Below are 25,320 nucleotides of genomic sequence, written 5' to 3' on the forward strand. Positions count from 1 at the left end.
ATTTCAAGCTAAAGTGACCATGTGGAATCCCCAATTCATATGATAGTTACTATTCTCTACTATATAGTTCCACAAATATTTTTATTGGTAGTCAGGATTTTCCTACAACTTTATTTCAAAAAGTAGTCTTGAAATATAAAACCACAGAAACATGCCCATTACTAATTAAGCAATTAGCCTAAAGCTGATGTTGAAGAGTCACGCTTTATATCATACTGCTTTCCTGGATACCATAATAGATGATGTGAGTCTTACTTAGAAGCCCCATGTTTTTCTAATTTTTACTACATTTTGAAACCTTAGATACATATTATTTTTCCCTTATTGGTAATAAATATATTGAGAATGGAAATATTAAATCTGTTCATCATAACCCAGATACTCTGAGCAAAGTTCTTTCCTCAAAGCATGACACTTAGGGAAAGGAGAATCTCCAGGACTTGCTTTGTATGTGAATATCTGTGTTGTGATCAGGAAAAGTAAAGTAGTCAGTAGACCACATGGAGACATACTTACCTAGACATGGTGAGAGTGCACCAATGAAGGGATGGTATTATTAATGGCTCACACTTGTGCAGGCGATATTCTGAGTCCAGAAGCAAATACAGGATTGCTTAAGACATTTTTAGATCTTTCCAGTTTGCCATTTATGTTTACATTGTCACTGCATTCACTTTTTAGGAAACCAAAAATTGCTCCAGTAGTCCTCTTTTCTTATCTTAACAAATAGCAAACTTTAAAAATAAATATGGCTTATATGCCAAGTTATTCTGTCACTGGGTTTGTTTTTTAAAGATTTTTATTTATTTCATTCACAGAGAGAGAGGAAGAGACATAGGCAGAGGGAGAAGCTCCCCACAGGGAGCCTGATACGGGACTCGATCCCAGGACTCCAGGATCATGCCCTGAACTGAAGGCAGATGTTCAGCCACTGAGCCACCCAGGCGTCCCTCAGTCACTGGATTTAAGAAAGACTTTGCTAAGAGTCTGCATACACCTACCCTCCAGCAGTGGGGATGGGAAAGGAATCTCTTTAAGGCTTCTGTTTACTAATCAGTATGCAGAAAATAATCTCTTAATACTGAAGTGTCAGTATTTAGGGCACATGTTCAAATCATTCTACATTCTTTCCATAGAATCTGGTATACAATTCCAAGTCCTTGGAATTTTAACTGACAAGGCCTCCTTTGTATAAAGGTAAAATGGGGGATCCCTGGGTGGTGCAGCAGTTTAGCGCCTGCCTTTGGCCCAGGGCACGATCCTGGAGACCCAGGATCGAATCCCACGTCGGGCTCCTGGTGCATGGAGCCTGCTTCTCCCTCTGCCTGTGTCTCTGCCTCTCTCTCTCTCTCTCTCTGTGTGACTATCATAAATAAATAAATAAATAAAATAAAAAAAAATAAAGGTAAAATGGGTCATATCAAATTGCGAAGAGACATGCAAATATAATCATTATCATCACAACTGCATTGCTATTATTTATTGCTCTTAAATTAAAAGCCCTTTTCTATTAACATTTTTTCTTAGTAATAATTTACTTAATAAAATGATTTTGGAATTCATATACAGTTGAGAGGGAGGAACTCAGACCAGATTGATCCCCTCACAATGAACTACCAAGAAACAAATAGTTGGATAGATGATAGATAGATAGATAGATAGATAGATAGATAGATAATAAATAGATAGATAGACACTACTTGCTTGAAATAATAATTTTTAAGACACCAGACATCAGGCAACAAAAAAACATCCATCCCTGAGAAAGAGTAAACAAAGAAAATTTGCTTATGATTGCCCAAGATAACTGACTTGAGAGAATTTCTAGGCCGTGGTATAGGGATGTGGATTCCCTCAGTTAAGGAGAAGAACCTGAGGGTTCAAAGGAGCAATACAATTAGACTTTACAGGACGAAGTACTGGAAAGAAGTCCCCTTGAGTACTCAGCAGAATACTGATCTGCCCATGAAGCCAGAACAATCTTCCCAAGAGATTAGAAGGAATGGTGCCTGGTGCCCATGCAAGGCAGGCAATAGTACTCCAAAAAGGTCTTTATTCAGCAATGGGAAATAATTAGGCACATACTGACAAAACTCTGATTCCACCTAACAAATGTTAAAGTAAAGCCCCAAAAGATTAATTTGTATCCAAATAACTATATACCAGAGCAAAGTTCAGATATTATATAGGAAGACCAAAAATATCAGGCACCAATGACAGTAAAATTCATAATGCCTGGCATCCAAACAGGATTTACCAGTTGTGAAGAAGGAAGGAAAATGTGATCATAATAAATAGAAAAAGCAATCAACCGAAACTGACCAAGAACTGATACAGATGTTAGTATGAGCATATAAGAACATAAGACAGCAGTTATTGCTGCATTTCACATGCTCAGAAGATTATGTAGAAATATGAGAATATAAAAAGACCCAAATCAAACTTCTAGAGGTGAGAACTACTTAGTGAGATTAAAAATGTGCTGGATGGTATTAACAATAGATCAGACATTGCTGAAGAAAAGAATAATGAACTTGAAGACATAGTCACAGGAATAACCCAGAAAGAAATATAGAAAGAAATATACTGAAACATTTAAAAACTGTATCCCTAACTGAGGGTGAATTTCCAAAAGCTTAATACTCATGAAATTGGAGACCCTTAAAAGAGAGAATTAGAGGGGATGGAGAGCCAAAGAAACAATGGCAGAGCATTTTTAAAAAATATGATGAAAATTATAAACCCATAGATTCAAGAAGCTTGATGAACACCAAGCACTTCATGAGCAAGAAGAAAGATACATCAAATAATGTCATATTCAAATGGCTGAGAATCTGAAAAAGAAAAAAATTTTGAAGCATCCATAGAAAAAGCCACATTAACACTACATTTCTCTTCAGGAACAATGCAGAAACCAATACAAGGATATGGATATTAGAAAATTAAAGTACTCTCAAATAATATGGGGGTTAGAGGCACTAACTACCCTCCCACCCTACACAGTTGAAAATTATGCATATAACTTTTGACTCCCTCCAAATCTATTGACAGGCTACTGTTGACCAGAAGCCTTACCAATAACATAAACAGTTGATTAACACATATTTTGTGTGTGTTGTATGTATTATATACTGTATTCTTACAATAAAGTAAACTAGATAAAGGAAAGTGTTTTTTATTTTTATTTTTTAAGTAAAATGTTAAGAAAGTCATACGGAAGAGAAAAATACATTTATAGTATTATACTGTATTTATTGAAAAACATGTGTATAAGGAGACCGATGCTGTTCGACTCTCATTGTACTGAAAGATAAATGAAAAACAGAGACCATTTCAGACCCTTTTAGAGTTATAGACAGTAAACCAATACAAAACAATACATAACTCATACACAAGAAAGCAATGAAAAAAAGGTAAGGAACAGATGAGACAACAGAAAAGAAATAGACAACAGACAACCTAAAGATGTCAGTAATCAGATTAATGTAAGTGGCCTACACACCTCCTGAAAGGAAGAATGTGTGAGTGGATCAAAAAGCAAGAAAACTATAAGGTGACTAATAAAAACATACTTTAAATATAAAGACATCATTTAAAATTAAAAGGATAAAAAAAGGAAACATACTATGCTAACACTAATAAAAAGAATTGTAGAGTGATTACATTATTATCTGATTAAATAGATTTCAGAGCAAAGAATATTACCAGGGAGAAAAAGAAAGTCCTTCCTAATGATGAAGAGGTCAGTTTGTCAGTAAAACATTACAATCTTAAGTATCTGTACACTTAATAATATTTAAAATAACTAGAGCCGGGGATTAGGAGTACACTTATCTTGATGAGTACTGAGTAATATCCATTATGGAAGTGTTGAATCACTATATTGTACATCTGAAACTAATATAACACTGTATGTTAGCTACCCTGGAATTGAAATTTTAAAAAATGGAATAAAATAACCAAAGAAAAAACTTATAAAGCTGAAAGCAGAAATAGACAAATATAAAATAATAGCTGGAGATTTCAATACTCCTCCCTCAATCATTACTAGAACGAGTAAAGGAAACCAGTGAGGTTAGAAACTGAACAAAACTATTAACTCATTTGACCTAATTAATATTTTAACAACAGTTGAATATACATTATTTTTAAACACACACAGAACATTTATCAAGGTTGACTATATTTTGAACGTTAAAAAGGTCTAAATCAGTATAAAACAATTCAAGGCTAACAAAGTATGCTCTCTGACCGTTGTGGAATTAAATCAGAAATAAATAACAGAAAGATCTCTGGGAAGTCCCCCAAATATTTGGAAACTAAATAACACTTTAAATAGCTCATGGTTAAAAGTAAAGTGAAGGGGAAATTAGAAAATATTTTCAATTAACTGAAAATGAATACCCAATGGAATTTTTGTGGATGTTGCCAAATCAGGACTTCTGGGAAAATCTGTATCATTACACACCCAACATAGAAAGGAAGAAAGACCTCACAGCATTGACAATGGTTTTCATCCTAAGAAGCCAGAAAAAGAGAAGGTAAAACAAAAGGAAGTAAAAGAAAAAAAAAAAAAAAGGAAAGCAGAGACAATGAAGTTAAAAAAATAGAAAAAAACATTACAGCAATGAAACCAAAGCTGATTATTTTAAAACAATCTATAAAATTGTTCAAACTCTCACCATACTAATGAAGAGAGGACTGAGAAAACTTATATCACTACATGCTTGATAGATATTGCAAGGACATTAAGAATGTATTACAATTGTCCCAATAGATTTGACAACAAATGGAATAGAAAAATTCCTAGAAGGATACAAATTGCCAAAAGTCACTCCTGAAGAAATTGATAACTTGGATGGCCTCACATCTATAAATAAGATATAGCAAATCAAATCTAACCATAAATATAAAAGATAATATATCATGACCAAAGGAGGCTTATTCTAGGATTGCAAAGTTGGTTTACCATTTGAAAAACAATCAATAGAATTTACTATATTAACAAATTAAAAAATAAAATTCGTATGATCTTTTCAATAGACAAAGAAAAAAGCAGTTGACAACATACAACCCTTGTTTCAGATAAAACTATCAGCAAATGAGAATTGTATAGACATTTCCTATACATAATGAAGGGCCTCCAGGAAAATCCTAAAATTAATATTTTACTTAATCACAGGATGTGAAATGCTTCCCTTAAGATCAGGAACAACCAACAAGTTTCATTCTTAACACTTCTCAACAGTGTACTGGAAGTTCCTGCCAGTGTGGTAATGTAAGAAAAATAAGTAAAAGGCATCCAGATTAAAAAGGAAGAAATAAAACTGACTTCAAGGGGTTAGTTGATCAACTCTTGAATATTTGGTAGAACCTACAAAATAAGCTACTATAACTGTGTTTAGCGAAGTTGCAAGATAAAAATTAGATATATAAAAATCAGTATATTTCTATATGCTATTGCTATTTGAAGTTGAAACAACAACAAAAAAACATTTATAATAGCATTACTCAACGTGAAATACTTAAGGATGAAACCTGACAAAGTACATTCACCAAGTCACATGTTCTGCCCCGACTTGGTAACCTAGAGTTGAGATTCATCTGTAAGAGTTCAGAATCCTCTCTGTATGTAAGTTGGCTGCGGATGGGAATAGGTTTAATAACAATTATGAATGGCTTGTAGGAGATGTGAGTGAGCATACAATCAGAATCAAATAATGGTCTGAGAAAAGGAAAATCGGAAGGCAAGATGTATTCTGTACCATTTTCCATGCTTGCATCTTGTTATGGATTGTTGTGTCTCCTCTCCTCCAAATTCATATGTTGAAGCCTAACCCCCAAAGTGACTGTTTTTGAAGATATACCCTAAATTTAGGAAGCAGTTAGGCTTAAAGTAGTTCATAGTAGAACCTTAATCCAATATGACTGATGTCCTTATAAGAAGAGGAAGAGACACTAAGGGTACGCACACGCAGATAAAAGATCATCTGAGGGAGAAGGCAGCCATCTGCAAGCTGAGAAGACAGGGGAAACCAAACTGCTGCCACTTTGATCTTGGATGTCCAGCCTTCAGAACTGTGAGAAATAAATTCCTATTTTTTTATACCATCCAGTCTCCAGTGTTTCGTTAAGGCAATCATATATATTATTATACTTTTGCATGCCTGTTTAACATAATTCTCAGATAAATTGTATGAGATAGATACTATTGTTTTCATTTTTAGGTGAGCAATGGAAGCTCAGTTTCTAAGTAATTGATCAAGTTTATGAAGCAGACAAGTGGAGAACTAAAATTTGTACTGAAGTCTTTTCTAACTGATGACCATGATGCAACGTGATATAATAATCTCCATATTGAGACACCGTATTGAGAAATGCTAGTGTGTATTCACACATATTCTATACAACTTGGAAGCTCATTTCTAAAATGTACTTCTCACAAGTACTTTGAACACCTTTCTGTTATTCTGAGCAAACCAGTTTAAATATCCAGGAATGGGAAAGGAAATCAGATTACCATCCTTACAGATGGCAGCTTATTCCTGAGATTCACTAAGGGAATTTAAAGGAATGACATTGATGAGAAAGGAGAATCTATTATAGTGGAGAAGAGATGGACTTCAACATTACCTAGAAGTAAAATGTGTTGAGTTTTAAAAAAAAAATTGGTACTGGCACCTAGGTTGACAAGACCTTGGGAAAATGGAAATAGCAGAATCGTAGAATGTATAATTCAAAAACGTTTTTCATTCTTGTAGACATGAAACCAGGGGAAGAAAAACAAGTTGAGTTTGACCAAGACATTCTGAGCTGCCCAAATTTTCCTCACACACTGCAGACCCTGACTGATCAAATGATAAAACAAAGGGGAAAAAAAAAGATAGAAAAAGGAAAGATGAAATACATACCTGCCAATGGACAAAGTCATTTGAATAGTGGAACATAGGTTCAATTTGGCTGAAACTTGAACTTTACATCAGTTTGATTCCTTCTGTTTTCTGGAGCTAGTGCCAATACATGGAGTCATTGCAGACATTCACCATGATGCTCTTTTTACCCCAGCTCACTAGGGTAAAAGTTGAATGCATCAAAGAGCTGTGGATTTTAATTTTGACTGTCTGACTCACAGGTGAGTATTTTTGAGAAATCAGTTCTATATCTAAGAACATCATTTTAGTTATTCATGAAAGAATAATAACGTTATTAGTTGCACAGTTTTATGTGGATGGCGAGAAAAGAGCTGGATCCCTTGACTGCATCCAATAGGTGCTTAATAAGTTTTAGTTTCTTTCTGCTCTCTGACTTCTTGCATGTTAGACTGGAAACAAAGCGATGTTTTAACAGCTTTGTTGAGGTATGTTTAACTGACATACAATCAATTGCCTGTGGCAAACATTACAATTCGTTGTTTTGACACACACACATGAAACTATCGTAGTTAAGGTCGTGAACTTTTCCATTGTTTCACGATTTCTTCACGTCTCTTATAACTCCTAGCTCATACAACTCCTCACCACATCCCTCATCCTATATTCTTGTCCAGACAGCATTGTCATTTTAGGTTTTATTTTTAGATCTATGATCCATATTGAGTTATTTTTGTATATGGTACAATAAATAGATCAATTATTTATTTTTGCACATGAATATCCAGTTGCTCCAGAATCCAGAATGTTACAAAGATGCAAAGACAATTCAATAAAGACAAGACAGCCTTTTCAACAAATGATATAATAATCTCCATATTGAGACACCGTATTGAGAAATGCTAGTGTGTATTCACACATATTCTATACAACTTGGAAGCTCATTTCTAAAATGTATATATGTCATGTTGACTCTTTGAATATATTGACATACTTTTCATAGACATTTGATTTAAGATAATGTTTGCTAATAAAAATTCCAAGAAAAGCAGTGTGTTAGAATCTTTCAAGACCCTCTTTGGATAGCAGTAGAGTTTCCTATTTATATCTTTTGTTTTCTCTTTTCTTTCTTTTGCTATTCAGATTTTTTTCAGTCTTTTTTAAGCCTTTTTCAGCCTTCAACTGGTAAAACAAGTCAAGGTTTCAATAAACAACACTACATTTTATTATTTATAATTTTAAACTTTTAGACCCAAATCAAAGGGTGGCTTTAATGGACATAAACATATTTTTATTTGGTTTGGCTCTTACTGAGTTTGGGTAGATTGAGAAGGTCACACTTTTTCTTACATTTACAATGTCAAGATTTGAAAATCAATGCTAATATGGCATTTGGATCTTATAAGTCATTTAGGTTTTTAAAAGTGTTTCATTATGCTTATTTTCTAATTAAGTTTACTTTTAGTCAATACAGATCTATGCAGTTACAAGTAAGAGATTATATCATGTTGACCCTTTGAATATATTGACATACTTTTCATAGACATTTGATTTAAGATAATGTTTGCTAATAAAAATTCCAAGAAAAGCAGTGTGTTAGAATCTTTCAAGACCCTCTTTGGATAGCAGTAGAATTGACTATTTATACCTTTTATTTTCCTTTTTTTTTTTCTTTTGCTACTCAGAATTGAATATGTGTCTGCAAAAATGTTTCTCCATGTTAGAGGTAGGAAGTTTCCATGATATATTGGAAAACCAAGGAGTTTGTTTTTTCCTACAAGACAAACATGGAATGAAAAGAACAAGAACAAATCTTTCATGAACCATTCTTTCTTTTATCTATGTGTGTATCAAACCATAAGTCCCAGTATGGGATTTGAGGAGGTCTGGACCAACCCTAAAGATCCTCCAGGCTGCTTATTCCAGGGAGACCTGAAATGGCAAAATCTTATGTCATCTCAATTGTCACAGTGCATCTTGCTACAAACCACGTAATTGATGAGGACCGCTGCCATGAAAACCCTGAAATGTTCCTTTTCTATGAATAGCACCTCTCTGGTTAAAGACATCTTACCCAGCCTGATCATTTTCAGACAGAAATATTGATTAATTCAACTATTGTCAGTGCATAGAAATGTCTCCTAATGAGAATTATAATGACTTCTGATCTGTTCTTTAACCTTATAAAACTCTCTCTCAATTTTTGGGCAAGTGGCCCAATGTCACGGCACCAGAGATAGAAAGACACTCTAGTTCCCAATTGTTGACATGGGAATGCACAGAAAACATGTTCAAAGCCTGATTTTAATGAGGACGGAGTTTGGAGTGGTGAGTAAATGCTACTTCCATAGGATGCTTTCTGCATGTTTGACAGGATCCCGCTAATCAACCAAGCATTATTGGGGGACACTTGTCCATCCAATATTATAGTCACTGAGGAGAAATACTATTAGGAAACCCCAGAATGAACTTTCAGGCTAACAATTATTTAAACTGTACAATGCTGTAGGACGATGACTATATTATTGACAGTATTCCCCCAAATAACTTGCAGTTGGCAGAAATAACTCTAGATTACTGTTTAGGAACTGGATGCCATGCCATTAAATTAATGCTGAATTCATGCACTGGACAATTAAGTTAGCACATCACTCCACTGTAGCTTACTCTCATTTCACCTATTTCAGATTTGATCACCCATTTGATATATAAGGCATTGCTGACACAGGTTAGTATGATGCCAGTTTACCAAAGAGATTAAAAATTTTGTTTAGAGAATGTACACACTTCTTCAAAGATAAATGCACACCAGAGAAAATCCTAACAGCTTTTAATTTCCATGCTTTTCAGTTTTATTGTTGTAAATGCAACTGTTTATAGGACTAATGGCACAGGCTGGCTCTGTTGAGTCAATTACACCAGTAGGCAGTTGGATCAGATTCTTTACTCATGTTCCATTTACACTATGTGGATGTCTGATATTTGACTAAATTGAATTGCACCACAGTGCCATGGTGCTTTCCATACTCTGCATCTCTGAGCACTTTATAGAACAATGAAATAAATGATAATATGCTAGATGCGGGGTGGTGACTATGCACAAGCTTGTGTGGTCAGAGCCACAGAGTGAGTAATCATCAACCAACAGCTCTGTTCTGTTGGATGCTCCAACAAGGGCAGTATTCCATGGGAGGAACCTTAGTGTGAGTGTGTGTGTGTGTGTGTGTGTGTGTGTTTGTGTGTGTGTGTGTTTGGATATGCTGAGTGTATAATTCTTTTAAAATTTTTTATAAGGTAAAAGGGGGATAGGGTCAATGAACAGAGGAAAAGGGGATATCGTTATGTCAAGTGCTCCTGTTATTGACATTAAAATAGGAGCATCTGGACTCCAGTAATGTGCAGGCAGATGCTGAGCAGGCTCCCCACACACTCTTAAATGCCAGAGTGCTTCTCTGCTGACCCACAACTAAGCATGCAATTCTGATAATGAGCTGCCCGGTGTGTAGAGATCTTGATGGTCCCAGTTTATGTCACCCTGTGGGAAGATGTATAATGTTGATAAGGACTGACTGGGAGCCTATCTGGGGCTTGCTCGCTCATTGCCTTAATGACATATGCCATAATAATACTGTTACCATCTATTGAATTTTGCACTATAAAAAGAGACCTATTATGTGCATTATCTCATTTAATCCCAATGCCAACCCCAAGCAAGCAATAATATTCACCATAATACATAAGGAACTGGAGAATTGCGGATGTTCATGTATTTGCTCTAGAGCACCCAGCATTAGAATTTAAGCCCAGACCTGTTTAAATCCAGCTGTGTTATTTTACCACTCTGTCATACTGCCTTTTCAACAAGCATATCAATCTTGAAAATTTAGTTGTTTTCTTAAGGCCTTATAAAACTTGAAACATCATTTTTGAACAAATATTCATTACATTCATAATTCTGTTTTTTAAAAAAATAATATAGTACCTCTCCCTGAAGTATGGTGTTAAAGAATAACCACTTCAAATACGGTAAAATGTATCCTAACTCCCCACATGTCTTGGAAAGAATGAAAAATATAGCACCAATCTGTTGGAAATTAATATTTCTGATTAGGAGAAATCACTCATTATGTTTTAAGGATTTTACAAGCCTAAGTTGGTCACTAGGTCTCAAGGTAAACTGACAAATGATAGGGATGCCAATTCTGTGTCTGTCCATCAGTTAATCTCGGGGCATAATTTATCTATTAGTTTGAGCTAAAGCAAAAACAATGCAATTATTTTGACATTAATAAATACAAGAAAACCAAAGCTATTTTTTTTCACTCTGTCTCATAAGGGAACAGATGGTATGCCCTGCTCTTTCCCATTTGTGCCTATTTGAATCCTTGCTAACTTTCTTTCTCTGGTGCATTTTCACCATCTTCCATATGCCCATAATTTGGGACAATGGTACTGAAGAACCAATAGAAAGAGGAAGCAATTTTGATGGGACCCTCAAGGCGCAGGATGATCACTTGTAAGCCAACACTTTTAGTAGAGCCCTTTCTCCTCACACTTTAAAAATAAGTTGAGGCTGGGGGCCTAATGTCTTACTTCAGACTCAATATTTTCCTCTTTACTAACTGCCAGTCAGAAGTTTCACATGAAGAAAATTCTAGAAGGATGCTCCAACAGTTTCTGTGAGGCCACACAGGGATAATGTGTTGGAGTCATTACAGTACAACTCATGAGGAAGTTTGGTTAAAGAACTGCAATCTCTGCACCAGTCAAGGGCATGGTGAAAACGAGCATGGCAGATCACACAAGAGTGGTCACCATAAATTTGCAAAGGCATGTAATAGCATGACTTAACATGAATTTGATGTATTTTAATAACTGCCTCCTCTCACCTCTGGTGAAACTGAGTGATGGACAAAATATATAAAACAGATCTGGATTTTAATCTTCTACAGTAACCTACCACATGAATTTGTATTTGCAGGTTTATCTCTGTGCTTTAATATCTCTGTTTTTTAACTTTTTAAAAAAGATTTACTTATTTTAGAGAAAAAGAGCACACAAGCAGAGGGAAGGGACAGAGAGAGAAAGAATCCTCAAGCAGACTCCCTGCTGAGTGTGGAACTCAATGAGGGACTCAATCCCAGGACCCTGAGATCATGACCTGAGATGAAATCAAGAATCAGATGGTCAACCAACTGAGCCACCCAGGTGCCCTTCTGCTTTTTAACTTTTAACACAGTTTCTGGAAGCTTCACAGCAGTTAAAAAAAAAAACTCTAGTAAAATTTTTAAATAGTAAAGCAATGTCTCAAAATGTTGTATTTGATCTCAAGATTTGGTGCTCCTTTACAATGCCTTAGAATCAAAACATATTGGAAAAATTATTTTTAAAGGCACTATTTCATTGTGATCAATAATCTTAACTATTTTATTTTGGAGTTTACAAAACAAAGCCAAATAGAGTATTGTGATATCTGAATGCAGCTGAGCAAATTGTCCTGAGTTCATGGAAGCCAGAGTACTCAACAGCAACCAACAAGTGTAACAAGACCACTATTTATATATTCAGATCTGGCTTGGAGCTGAGCAGCATGTCACAGAAACTGAGTTTAGAGAGGCAAGGTACTTTCACTAGGGTCATTTGACTACTAAATTAGAAAAAAAAAAAAAAAGGATATATCTTGCTCATTCCAAACCCATATTATCATTTCATTAATCTTATCCTCAAAAAGTGCATTCTTTCTATCTAAAAACCAATCAGATAATTTGTTTCATTGAAAAATCAGATAAATAAAACTTATAATCCAGGCATCACCTTTGGTTAATTTTACTGATGTCTTCCCAGTTCCCAAGGGTAAAGCATATCATGGCTCTTTTTAATCTAATGAGGAGATTATATTGACTAATGCTGAGGTATGTACGCATTTTTTTTTATATCTTATGTGTTAATTTATAGCCAAACACATTTTTCAGAAAAGGATTTGAGGCAGCCTACAAATAAACAACCTGTATTATAACAACAAAAAACAGAAAAATGAGCATTCAAAGTCAATATGAAAGACATCCCCCTGATTCAGGGAAACTGCTCTTACCCCTGACTCCAACTATGTAGTTCTAGTGAGGGTTGCCATTCATAGTACCCTCCCCGCTCCAGCCACAGGGATGTCTAGAATCAAGTTTTGAGTCTACCATCTACTATCTGTGTCATGTTGGGCAATTTGCTTAACCTCTTGTGCTTTAGCTATCATATCTGTAAAATGGACGTTATCATAGTTTTTACCCTACAGTATTATTTTGTACATTGGTTGAATTGAACACATACATACATAGTATGTACTCAACAAATGGTTATTAAAACTGTTAAAGATGTCAAGAGTTGAGCAAAAAGGGATAGAAGTGTCAGCAAGGAAGATTCCCATCCCAGTGTTCTCATCTTTTCTACTTTCCAAGAACTCATGCTTTCTTCTACAAATCTACTCTAGGTTTTTTTTTGTTTGTTTGTTTTTTTCTTGATACATCATCCCAGTGATTTTTCCAAATAGGTGAAAACAGTTTTTTGGAATAGTATGGACTATTAACAATTGGCTATGTGAGACGGGGAGTGCCAATTGCACCATCATATTATCTGACATATCGTCCTAAGCAGGGCACTTGACGGCACCCCTGTGCCCTGGTGCGATCATTTCTATCACTAGGTGAGCCGATTATTTGAGGGAATTTTACTCACCTGCTCTTCCATTAGTGCTGCTTCACAAACCAGAGCATGTGTTATTTTTAGTGAAATGATGACCCTGCTCCAGAATGCCAGCACATGAAGGATACCTAATTATGTATGATGGTCCTGTTTAGTTGTTAAGGGAGTGAGACATGATTGGAATTTGTGAAGTTAAATTACTAAGTAACAGGAGACTTTTTTGTTGTTGTTCAGGTAACTCGGGCTTTAAGCATAAGCGGTGATGAAAATTTAAAAACACATCATTTTAAGAAATTGTTTTATACAAGCAGGAGGATTTCGCATACATTTAACACATTCTCAGCTAAATTGACCTAATATATTTCCAGGAATATGTCAATTAAAAACGTGCCCTTTGGAGGAGAATGAGGGAGTACAGCTTCCAGGATAATAAATACTGGGGGAAAATCAGAATATCGCCTTCCAGCTGGCATGGCAGAGGTGGTTATAATTGAGAAAAATAAAAACTGGGATTAGACAGCCATTCAGCATCATCAAGCTGCTACTGCCCTGCTGCAAGACCAGCCCACCTCCAAACTTAGCTTTGATTGGTTTGTAACAACAGTGGCCCCTATACCGCTAGAAAAGAACCCTCTCTACCATCTCTGTCTCTTCTTTATGGATGTCAGCTGCCTTTCTAGATTTTGGTAAACATCTCTTTTTTTCCTTTTTCTTTTTCGCCTTCTCCTCCTTTTTGTGGTTCAGAATTTTGAAGGCTATTTTATGTACCTCTTAACTGAAAGTCTAAGTTTTTCAGGACCACCGGGCAGTGGAGTTAAAAAGCAAAACCGATCCAATTGCACGTGTGCTCGGCACTTACTGAGATGTACACACCCCTTGATGTTGCAATAATCCAAGCGAAAGGAGCCAGGATCTGAAGTAGGTAATCACAAAGGCAAATCTTTCAAACACATATATCATTTTGATTTTGAGACTGCTCTTCACCTGCTTGGGGACAAGGGCCTCTGTCTGTGGGCTTCCCTCTTTGACCTTAGCATCTGTCAGCAGAGTTTTAAGGAGCTGTCTGCTTGGGATCTTTATTTATCTCCTTACCAGCTTAATGCATTTACATTTATTTTAGAGACAAGAATAAAAGTTAAATTTTATCTTAGCCTGTGCTATTTTGAAATCAAGCATCTGGCTGGCTGAAAAAAGGCTACGGTACCATTTTGTTTTATAACTAGGAAGGTGCTGAACCCCATTATGAAGGAATTAAATTCTCCTAGGGTATTTCGCTGGTGCTGGCTTTCAGGGAAATCATCATCCTTAGCACTCTGCCTCATTTTCTACCAGAATCGCTCTTCGCCAAATGAAGTCAGGGGAACTCAAAAAGCAGTGGGATGGAAACAAAGACTCCAATCTGCAGAGGGGACCATAATCTCATTGTGTCAGTCAGAAACTCTGAATTGGATCTGCTCGCTAAATTCCCTCTATAATTTTGTCAGCCACATCTGCAGCTCGGTGTCTGTAGCCTTGCACTTGGGCCATTCAAACCCGGGTCGTGGTATTATTTCTTTCTTTCCTCCTTTTCTCCTCCTCCTGTCTTTCTTTCCTTGTTTTATTTATTTTTCTTTTCTTCTGTCTTTTTTCGTCTACTGGCAGCTGTTCCTCTGACCTCTTTCATCTAAAATGGCCCGGGTGTGTAGTTTCACTGCACCTCAGGAGCTCCTGGAGAAATTGTCTTGTTTACCATCTCAAAGAAACACCGGTTTGTCAATCGATGACACATAATGATAGTGATGACGCTAGATGCTTCCATATACTGACCATCTTGGTTCCAAGGATGGAAGGCACCTGAGGAGGCAATTTTTTTCCCACTGTATGGTGGAATAATGTAATTTCTATTCACATCTCAACTACCTGCACTTTACTTCCAGAAACACCTTACTCCATTTTGCAACTTGGTTCTTTAATGGGTTGGGGATAGAGCTAGCTTCTGTAAAGGAAACTGTTTGCATTTGCAGGGCCCTGCGAAAAGGGATGATGGTCTCCTTGTTGCTGTCTCTTTTTAAAATTGGAGGCTTTTGAAATCAATAGAATTCTCGAGAATGCTGTGTTGTAGGGAAGAGGTTTCTCCTTGTCCAGAGCTGAGCGGAGAAACCCTCATGCTGCCTGACAGGGCTGAGCTGTGGCCGCTTCTCCAGAGGGGACAGGACACTGTTTTCTCTGTAACAAGATAAGGCCGCCAAGCTGTATCTCCTAAAACACGCTTTATTTTTGTTGCTGCCGCCCTCTTCCCTCCAATCAGCTCTCCCAGGTCTGCCCTGGATGCCCTCCCAAGAGGCACATTGCGCTTCATGGCCACACTCCTTTCTGCGAATTAGAGCTGCTCTAATGCCTCAGCCACAGGAGCGGGAGCCAGGGGCCCCAGAAGCAGTGAGGCCATTTCCTGCCCTGGGTAGACCAGGCGGCAACCTGATGGGAGAGGCATTTTATTACAGCCCAACCAATGCCATCATCCAGAAAGAGAGACGCTCTGTTACTTTCACAGGAGGCAAATATTGATTTTCTGAATATAGCCCTGCATTTTTTTTTGTTACCGTGATTTTTGTTTTACTATTCCAGCCCTCACTGGAAGCATTCACCAAAGTCAGAATATTCATCATAATGCAGCAGATGTGCATTTGTACACTCGGATTTGTGCTAAACCAAAGCCTTAATTCCTAAGTGCAGACCTTTACCAGTTTGTATCCTCAGCGAGCATAATTGTAGTCTTTAAAAATTGAGAAAGTTCCCTTAATTAGTATTTTTTTTATAATTAAGCAACGTGGGTATGATGATAATCTTTAAAGTCAACATAGGGTTTTTTAAATGTAAAATTTGGATAATCAGAAAATGATTTGGATAAAATTTGGATAAACAAGATAATCAGGATTGGAGGTGAGAAACCATTACTGGATACTGAATTTTCCATATTTTTCTCTATTTGTTTAACTGAAAATGTAAGAGGCAAGGAATTTGTAATTTTTTTTTCTTTTTCCGGAATTCACATTTCTCCTGCTTATATATATATTTTCAAGGTAGGGCTCATTCATCACAAGAATGAATCTGAAGAGTCACAAGAATGGAGTCACAAGAATGGATCAGATATCCAAAATCGTGTAGCAAGAGAAGATGTTTGTGTTCAAGTTCACCAGGAGAAGATGCAATTCTTTTAGATGGTTGTGGAGAACAAGCCACACTCAAGCAAACACCCAAGCCTAAGTCTTAGCGCTCTCTCCAGCTCTGCTGTAAAACTCGATTACCACTTCCTCAAAGGGTTAATGGCGCCACTATCCAGGGGACAATTCATTCTCCTGCTAAACGCGATGACAAATAACCATTATTCTTTCCAACTGCACTGATAATCGGGACAGCTTAAACATTTTCGCCAGTATAAGTGAAACCATTAATCCTCTTGGATTTCATGATAAGTGGTGTCTGTGAAATAATGACTGTGTCATTGAAGGCAGGAAAAAATGTTAACAATTAAAACAAGTTAGCCATTATCTTACCGGGTACTGAATCGCTTTCACATTTCATTAGCAATATTGTAAATGATATGTACCTTATTAAAAAGCTCTTATTATCCAAGAAACCTAATTAGTCAAAAATTCTCCGTCACCACTATAATTTTCTAATGATATGCTACAGCAAGTATTGCGGCATGGGGAATGTTTCTGCTTATCCCTAAAAGATCCACAATATATAATTGTTCCCTCCAAAATATCATATAGTGCAGGGATAATTCATATTTTTTCAGATATAATAATATTTTATTTTAAGTGATCCACCTGGCTATCATTGAACAAAATACAAAATCTCTTCTTAGCTAACCATGTATTTAGGCCAAACATTAAGCTTTTTTTACCAAAAGATTATTAAAAATTCCAAGAAAATAACTATTATAATTCTCTAGGTTGCTCTGGAGGGTTTTTTTTTCCCTCTCCTCTTCCTCAACTCTTAAGCTTCTCATAAATGAAACGGACAGACTGATCTCTGAGAATTGGTGCACCCACTTGCTTGATAGAAAGGGTCCCAACATTTCTCAAAAGGACTATCCAAGGTCAAGGTCAAATCCAACAGCTTATTCTCTGGACCTATAAATTGATTAAAATGATACCAACACCTCTGTAGGAAAGAGTACGAATACAGATAGAAGCATCTGTACATTTTCTTTATGTTTATTAGAGCGAATTACACATTCTCAATCAGTATAATTGTGCATTTAAACATGAATATACATTTTCTCTCTGAAAGTCAAATTAGAAGAGAGGAATGTATGTAATATATGGATTCACAATGGTATATTGCACAACATACTAACACATCTAATGCTAATTGAAATGATTCATGTCAAGCACTTAGTAGAATCCCTCACATTTTTAAGTGTCTAATAAATGATAGCTATTTTATAATCATCAATATATCAGATGACTCCAGGAATATCTAATGGAACATGTGTGCATATATTGGATACCTAACAGACATCAATGGACTCTCCTACATAATATGTGTCATAATAGAAATGACAGAAGCCAGAGGCCTTCTTTAAGAGAGTCAAATTCTGCAATTGTGAGTATGTTATTCCTTTAAAGAATTTTTAAAATCTTGCTTTACTTTCCCTTTCAGCTTAAATTTCTTATTTATGTAGTGCCTACTTTGTGCTAAGCTCTGTACTTGGCACAAGAGGAAGGGGAGAATGAAACAAAGCCTTGTACATGGCCTTTACCACCAACAATCTTTCCATCCTCCAATTGAGTCACTTCTGTGCATTTTGCTTTTTAATAACTCATAAAATACCATGCAGATTAGTTTTGAAGACCTCTACAAAATCTGTAAAAGACATCTAGAACCATTTAGAGAAATGGCAGGAAGACCGAAGAAAGTGAATGGAGCATGAAGGTAGGTGGAAAGAGGAGGAAAAGACAGATAAGGGAGGAGGAAGAAAGAAAGAGGAAGGAAAGAAGGGAGGGAGGGAGAGAAAGAAGGAAAGTGTTTGAACACCAGGTTCTGTTCTCAGTGTTTGTGTGAATGCCATCTAGTTTGGTCCTTAAAGTCTATGAAGGCAGCATGATTACCCCAGTTTTACAGATAAAAGTACATGTCTGTGCTGTTTGATTTATATTTGAGATGGGTTTTCATATTGGTCAGTGAGTTGATTACATCAATTCCAGCTGAGGAGAAGCTAAGGCAACGTCAAGCATTAGGTTCCAACAGAGGGCCTTTAAAGCCTGTTGAATATGAGATGCTTCTGAAGCTCGGTTGTTGAGCATGGATCTGCTCCCCTGCTACAGCAATGCTTTTAGAGGACCATTCCTCATGTTCTTTCTTGAGTAAAGGGTTCTAGAGCTTCTGCCTCAAACCACATTGAGACAAGGGCCTATATCACCTTGATTCCCTGGTTGCCCATGCTCTTCCTACGAGGACAAGGATTCACTCACCTGCTTCCCTGTTAAGTGTCACCAACACCAATGCCTAAAGCCAGCTTAGAAAGACAAAATATTTTAAACATATATATTGAGACAAAAAATGTATGATCTGGAATATTGAATGACAAAATGGAAGGGAAAATAATCATATCAAGAACACTTGGGTAAAGAAAACTAAAAAAATTAAAGATGTACCTTTGAGCTGCCTAGCACTGAAAGCAAACATGGAACCAGTACAATGTAGGCATTCTGATCTGACTTACTTTAGTCAGTTGCTGCTGGGCAGTAGAATGCCCAAGGTGTCTCCTTTCTCCTATTTCCTAAGAAGCCTGTGACCACTTAGAGTAAGTTCCAAAATATTCTGTCCTTTGATAATAGTGAATATAATAAAGACAAGTGTCCATTATCGTACCTTCCCTTCATTTCTTTCCTTCTTGATTTTAGATTATGACAGTGATGGATCTTTCAGGAATTAAAAGGCCATCACCACTAAAGCAAACATAATGTATGTTTCAGAAAACAAACTGGCCTCACCACACTGCACATCTGCCATTGGGACAGGGTAGCAAAAGAGGCCTGTACTGATTGAATAGTGTCAAAATTCGTATGCTAACACCCAATATGATTGTGTTTGGAGATAGGGTCTTCAATGAAAAAATTAAGGTTAAATGAGGTAATAAAAGTTAGCCTCTTGTCCAGCATGATTGATATTATTACAAGAGAAAGAAATACAAGAGACTCATAAGAACAGAGAGAAGACCATGCGAGGACACAGGGAGAGGAGGCAACGAGAGAGGCCTGAGGAGAAATCTTTCTCTCTGCCACCTTAATCTTCCAATTTCTTGACCTACAAGACAACGAGAGAGGCCTGAGGAGAAACCTTTCTCTCTGCCACCTTAATCTTCCAATTTCTTGACCTGTGAAGAAATTATTGTCAGTTGCTTAAGCCCCTCTGGCTATGGAATTTTGTTATGGCAGCCCTAGCAAACACAGGACCTCTTGGATGAAAAGCAAGCAGAAGCTGTAGTGTTGGTCAGGATGCTAGGAAGAAGTAGGTGGGGCAGGAGGCAGTGTTTCCCTAAGTGTGTTCCTCAGACTCTTTTGCCCCAGGATGTTAACAAGTATAAACAAAGGAGTTTGCCTGGGTCCCTTCAATGTGTTGGTGTAAAAGAAAGTCTTGAGAAAGTAGCAGTAATTGCTGAGCTCCATTTTCCCCACCATGCACACCTTCACCATCACTGAGACCTGATCTGGGAATGTTTCTAGGAAAAGAGAGACAAGGGAATTGAAAGGGGTGTGAGTAAGATCCCAGGCCATTATGCAGAGAGGGAACTGAAGGAATAGGTTCAGAGCCTGGCTTTGGGATCAGCTGTAGCTTTGCACGTTTTTATGGTATAATCACTCAGTTCTATGTAATTGAGCAAGTGATTACGCCTGGACTTCTTACCTATAAAATAGTTATATTACATGTTCAACAAATTGGGGAGATCATTAAGAAAAAGGGGATGGGTGCTGGAAGCAAAACAGGGATGTCAGAGATCACAGGGTAGCCCACCTGGGCCCGCTATTCCTCCTGACCATTTCCCCACTGGCACCTTAGCCATTTTAAAGTCAGGGTTACTAGACTTTGTGCATTCTTAAATCTAGAATTCGAGTCAGTTCTTGTAACAGAATGCATGTTTTCCTGTTGGCATAGGCATTTCTGATGACATGGCCTGATGGAAGGTTCGGGAGGCAAGAAAGCAGGTAACTTTTCACCTGCTGTTTTCTCCTCCTGGAACTGCCCTCCCCATGCACTCTCTCCATCTTACTACTTCCTACTGGTCCTCCACATCTTCACTCCAGCATCACCTCCTCTCCAAAGCGGTCAGAGCAATTCCAGGTAAGCAACTGGCACTGGTTCTTCTCTCTTCTTCATCAGGTGCCCTCCAGGAGTGGCATCGGCTGATTGTAGTTAATTGCCCTCATGCCTCCCAACCCCGCACACAAACACAATGCAGAAACACAGAGAATGCCTCCTCCTGCATGTTCTCAGGGTTCTCTGGACACTTAATAGACATCTGTTGAATGGACAGAATAAAGTCACCATTATTTTCAAACATCATACTGGACTGTGTAATTTTTTTATAGCACCATGTATCTGTATACAGTATCTCCCAAAGCCATGCACATTAAGCCAGAGCTAGTTAGCTATTACATGAAAGTCCTTCATTGAAAAGAATGAATTGGGGGATCCCTGGGTGGCTCAGCGGTTTAGCGCCTGCCTTTGGCTCAGGGCGCGATCCTGGAGACCCGGGATCGAGTCCCGTGTGGGGCTCCCGGCATGGAGCTTGCTTCTCCCTCTGCCTGCTTCTCCCTCTGCCTGCTTCTCCCTCTGCCTGTGTCTCTGCCTCCCTCTCTCTCTCTATCATGAATAAATAAATAAATAAATAAATAAATAAATAAATAAATCTTAAAAAAAAGAAGAAAAGAATGAATTGTACAAAAATCAGACCGGTCTTGGCTTCAGGTGCCTGTTTGCAAAGTATGTGTCTACATCACCCTGTTGTAGGTAACACAACCTAGGTCTGACCTTGTCACACCCTCCCGTTGTCTGGAAGCCCATGATGGAGTGCCGTGACGTATAAAAATGCATTGCATCGACAGCTCTGAAGGAGACAGGCTTGTCAGTGTTAACAGCAATTGACTATTTCCCTGAGCTCCACATCCACCATGAAACCATTTTCCTTAGATACATCTTATAATTTAAAAGATCTGAGATCATGCAGAAGCCCAGACATAAATCCTACTAATGGCTTCATCCCTGGAGAATCTCTTTGGTGTTCCACTGAGTATACTTCCTCTACTCTCGGAAGAGGTCTACAAGTGACCCCTTTCTGAAGCCATCACTCGCAAGCTCACCTGGCTACTGTGGTCCTGCAGGCTGCTTTCTCTAACCCCACAGCCTCGGTTGCCCTAGGGACAAAAGTTGGGGTGGTGAGACCCCACAATGGCTGCAGTTCCCACTACCATTAATTATCTGTGTACATTGCCTTATGCTTGCGACAGTGGGATTTCCTTACTCACTGGTGGCTGGCCTGCCTGGCTGTGGTTCTGAGCTGAAGCACTCCTAGGAAGCACCCCACATTTCAATCACTGTTTTCTCTTGATGCTTTTACACTTACTTGCAGAAGAAATGTTTTGTTGTTTTACTCTGTTTTAACTTTGATCACATAAAGCTTTCAGAGAAATTATAATTTCTTATCTCGGTGTATCGGGTTAGAAATAACAAAGTGTTTTCAAACACTCAGGACCGTGCTGAGGAGGGATTCCCCTGACGAGGAACTCAAGGTTCAGAGAGATGAAGATATCTGTCCAAAGTCACATGGTTACTGAGGGGTGAAACTTTAATGCAAAGTTGTTTGTTTGTTTGTTTGTTTGTTTGTTCTCCTTTTCAGGCAGAGGTCAAGGGCAAAACTACAAGAGAATACAGAAGGAGAGCCTTGGAGGATGTCTCCACTGATGTTTCCATTGCTCTGGAAGTATCTGCCATGAGTTTTTAATACGTCTGTGAAATGAAGACTCTAATTGCTCTTTTTGCTTATCTGATAACTCGCTTACTGGAACTATCAATTAGTCTGGGCAGCCGAAATCTTCAGACGTTGGCACATAAGTAGGCATCAACTATGAGATTTTTCTGCCAAGTCTGTGTCAGATTCTGAGCCCAAATGAAAAGTTATGGTACGATCACAAATGTATACGGCACTGCTGTCGAACTAGTCATATGTATGAGATGCCAACAAAATCGATGTGAACTATTGGAAACTATATGGAAAGGGCTTTGCTCTAAAGAACCTTAACTTATGACCATCTGGGGAGTGCATCAGGAGACAAAGTGCAGTGTTTGTGCAGAAACACCCAAAGGAAAGATGTGCTGGGCTTTTCCTACCTCACCCCCTGCCAGGTCTGAATTGTCTTGAATTTGGTTTACTTTGGCCTTTCTTATTTCTTAAGAGTGAATGAACTTGTCCCTTGCTTCTTGAAAGGTCGCTTTGTGCCACTTCATTTTTTATGAAATATGTAATTAATACTTGTTTTTGCAAATCAAAAGAAATCTGGAGAGGATTTCTGCTTTTACATTAAAAAGGCAAAATGAACCTGCGTCTGTAGGCATCTGTGCTTTATCTCAATTTATTTTGTGCATTCCTTAGGAGGACACGTCCTAAGGTATCGGAAAAGCCTCAGAGAGGTGAATTTGGGGGATCTGGAAATGCCTAACATTTTTTTTTTCATATAAATTAATGGCAATTGCTTCTTTGCTTTAACACCTTTCCAGCTTACAAAAGGAAGGCTCCCCTTTCGCGATAGCAGGAGAAACCTGTAGTACCGACATGTTCATTTATTCCTCGAGGCTAGTCTGCTCAAAGAACAAGCAGCAATTCATGCAAAAGCAACCCCTATCAACAGCAAATACTTCAGGAAAGGACATGGAACCGTAGCCCCGGCGCTGCGGATAAGCCAACGTGATGCTCCAGGATGGGTCGAACGGAGTTAGAGTCTGATCCTGGCTTTGCCTTTGAGTTACAAGTTTATCAGAGCCTGCCTGAGGTCATTACTCCTGAGGTGACCAGCTTGTAACTAAGAAGATGCTACAGGCGAGCGGGGCCTGTCGTCTTCCATCTCCTCTCTGGGCCTCAGCCTCAGTCTGCAGGTGTTTCTCTGTATTGAATCTCCCTGGGGAATCCTTGGCTTCACAGCAAAAGCTGGCTGAAGTGAAAGTGATTTGATTTGGATCCTATTACAGGCACTTTACCTCTTCTATTTCCGTGATAATAGCAGATTGGAGTCGATTATTGTACTGGGAGGGAAGTTAATGCGATGTCGAGAAACACTGGCAAAACTGGCACAGGAGAAAGAGATGATGAAAACTTGAGCGCAGATTGCAAACTGCGGACCAGGCCAGTGCAGCCACGCGTTAAGCAGCCACCCGAGAGTCAGTGCGGTGTTTTGCAAAGGGTCAGGATCAGTTCCCTGGTTGGTGCTGGTTAAGAGCCAGAGAGCCAGAGAGCGCTCTGGCTGTTTAGCTTTAAAGAACCAACCTCAGTGCCCCTCCTGATCCTTTGCCCTTCCTCTGCAGCTCTCACCTAGCTGCCCTCACTGCCTGACTGTGGGTCCGGGGACTACAGGAACTCCAGCTCCTGTGGCCTCCAGTCCTTTCCCCAAGTCAGCTAACAGGTGCCTATCCCAAATGATTCACCTCTGACAGTCATGCAAACCACAAAGAAATATGGACTTACTTTTTCTTTTTAGATTTTTTATTTATTCATTTGAGAGAGAGTGTGTGTGGGCTACAGCAGGAGCAGGAGCAGGGGGCAAAGGCAGAGGGAGAGGGAGAAGCAGACTCCCCACTGAGCAGGGAGCCCATGGAGGGGCTCCCTCCCAGGACGCCAAGGATCATGACCTGAACAAAAGGCAGATGGTTAACTGACTGAGCCACCCAGGCGTCTGGACTTATTTTTATTTTTATTTTTTTTTTAAGATTTTATTTATTTATTCATGAGAGACACAGAGAGAGAGAGAAAGAGGCAGAGACATAGGCAGAGGGAGAAGCAGGCTCCATGCAGGGAGCCCGATGGGGGTGGGACTCAATCCAGGGTCTCCAGGATCACGCCCTGGGCTGAAGGCGGCGCTAAACTGCTGAGCCAACCGGGCTGCCCCCGGACCTATTTTTAAATAACTGCTTTAGGTTTATTCACAAAAGAGAGAATAAACGTTGAAAGAAAAAAGCAAATATCCATGCACTCCTGCTAAGTAACCAGAAGGCATCCACACGGATGCCTGTGGGCCCTCCTTCCCTGGGGGTCCCCAAACCCTGTGTCCAGCATCAGAAGGAAGCAAATCTGAATTTGTCCAAAAGTAAGTAAATATCACTGTGTGACGTCCCCCCTTGCATTATAGTGATAGATCTCTATCATCATAATGGTCTTGGATGGAACACTATCAAGTGTCTTGTCTTTGACTCGAATTTCCACTTCTGAAAAGTGCCCACCTTGTAATCCTGCTTTCTGAATGTGCCATCCTAATAAGATGTATTATGCATTTGAGGCTAGATTTTCATCTCTCTGCAGTTATGTAAAATGGATATGCAGAATGTGATTTCAGAGGCTGAGAGAGCCAGGTGGCAAACAGAATCTTTTATACTTTTGCTTTTGTCTTGTCATACTTTGAAATATGATGTACATACATAAGAGCATACATTTCAGAAGTATTTAAAATAAACATACCCAGATCAAGAAAAAGAAGTTTGCATGTGCTCAGGAAGCCACTTT

This window comes from Canis lupus, chromosome 2, assembly GCF_048164855.1.
Source record: "Canis lupus baileyi chromosome 2, mCanLup2.hap1, whole genome shotgun sequence".
Lineage (NCBI taxonomy): Eukaryota > Metazoa > Chordata > Mammalia > Carnivora > Canidae > Canis > Canis lupus.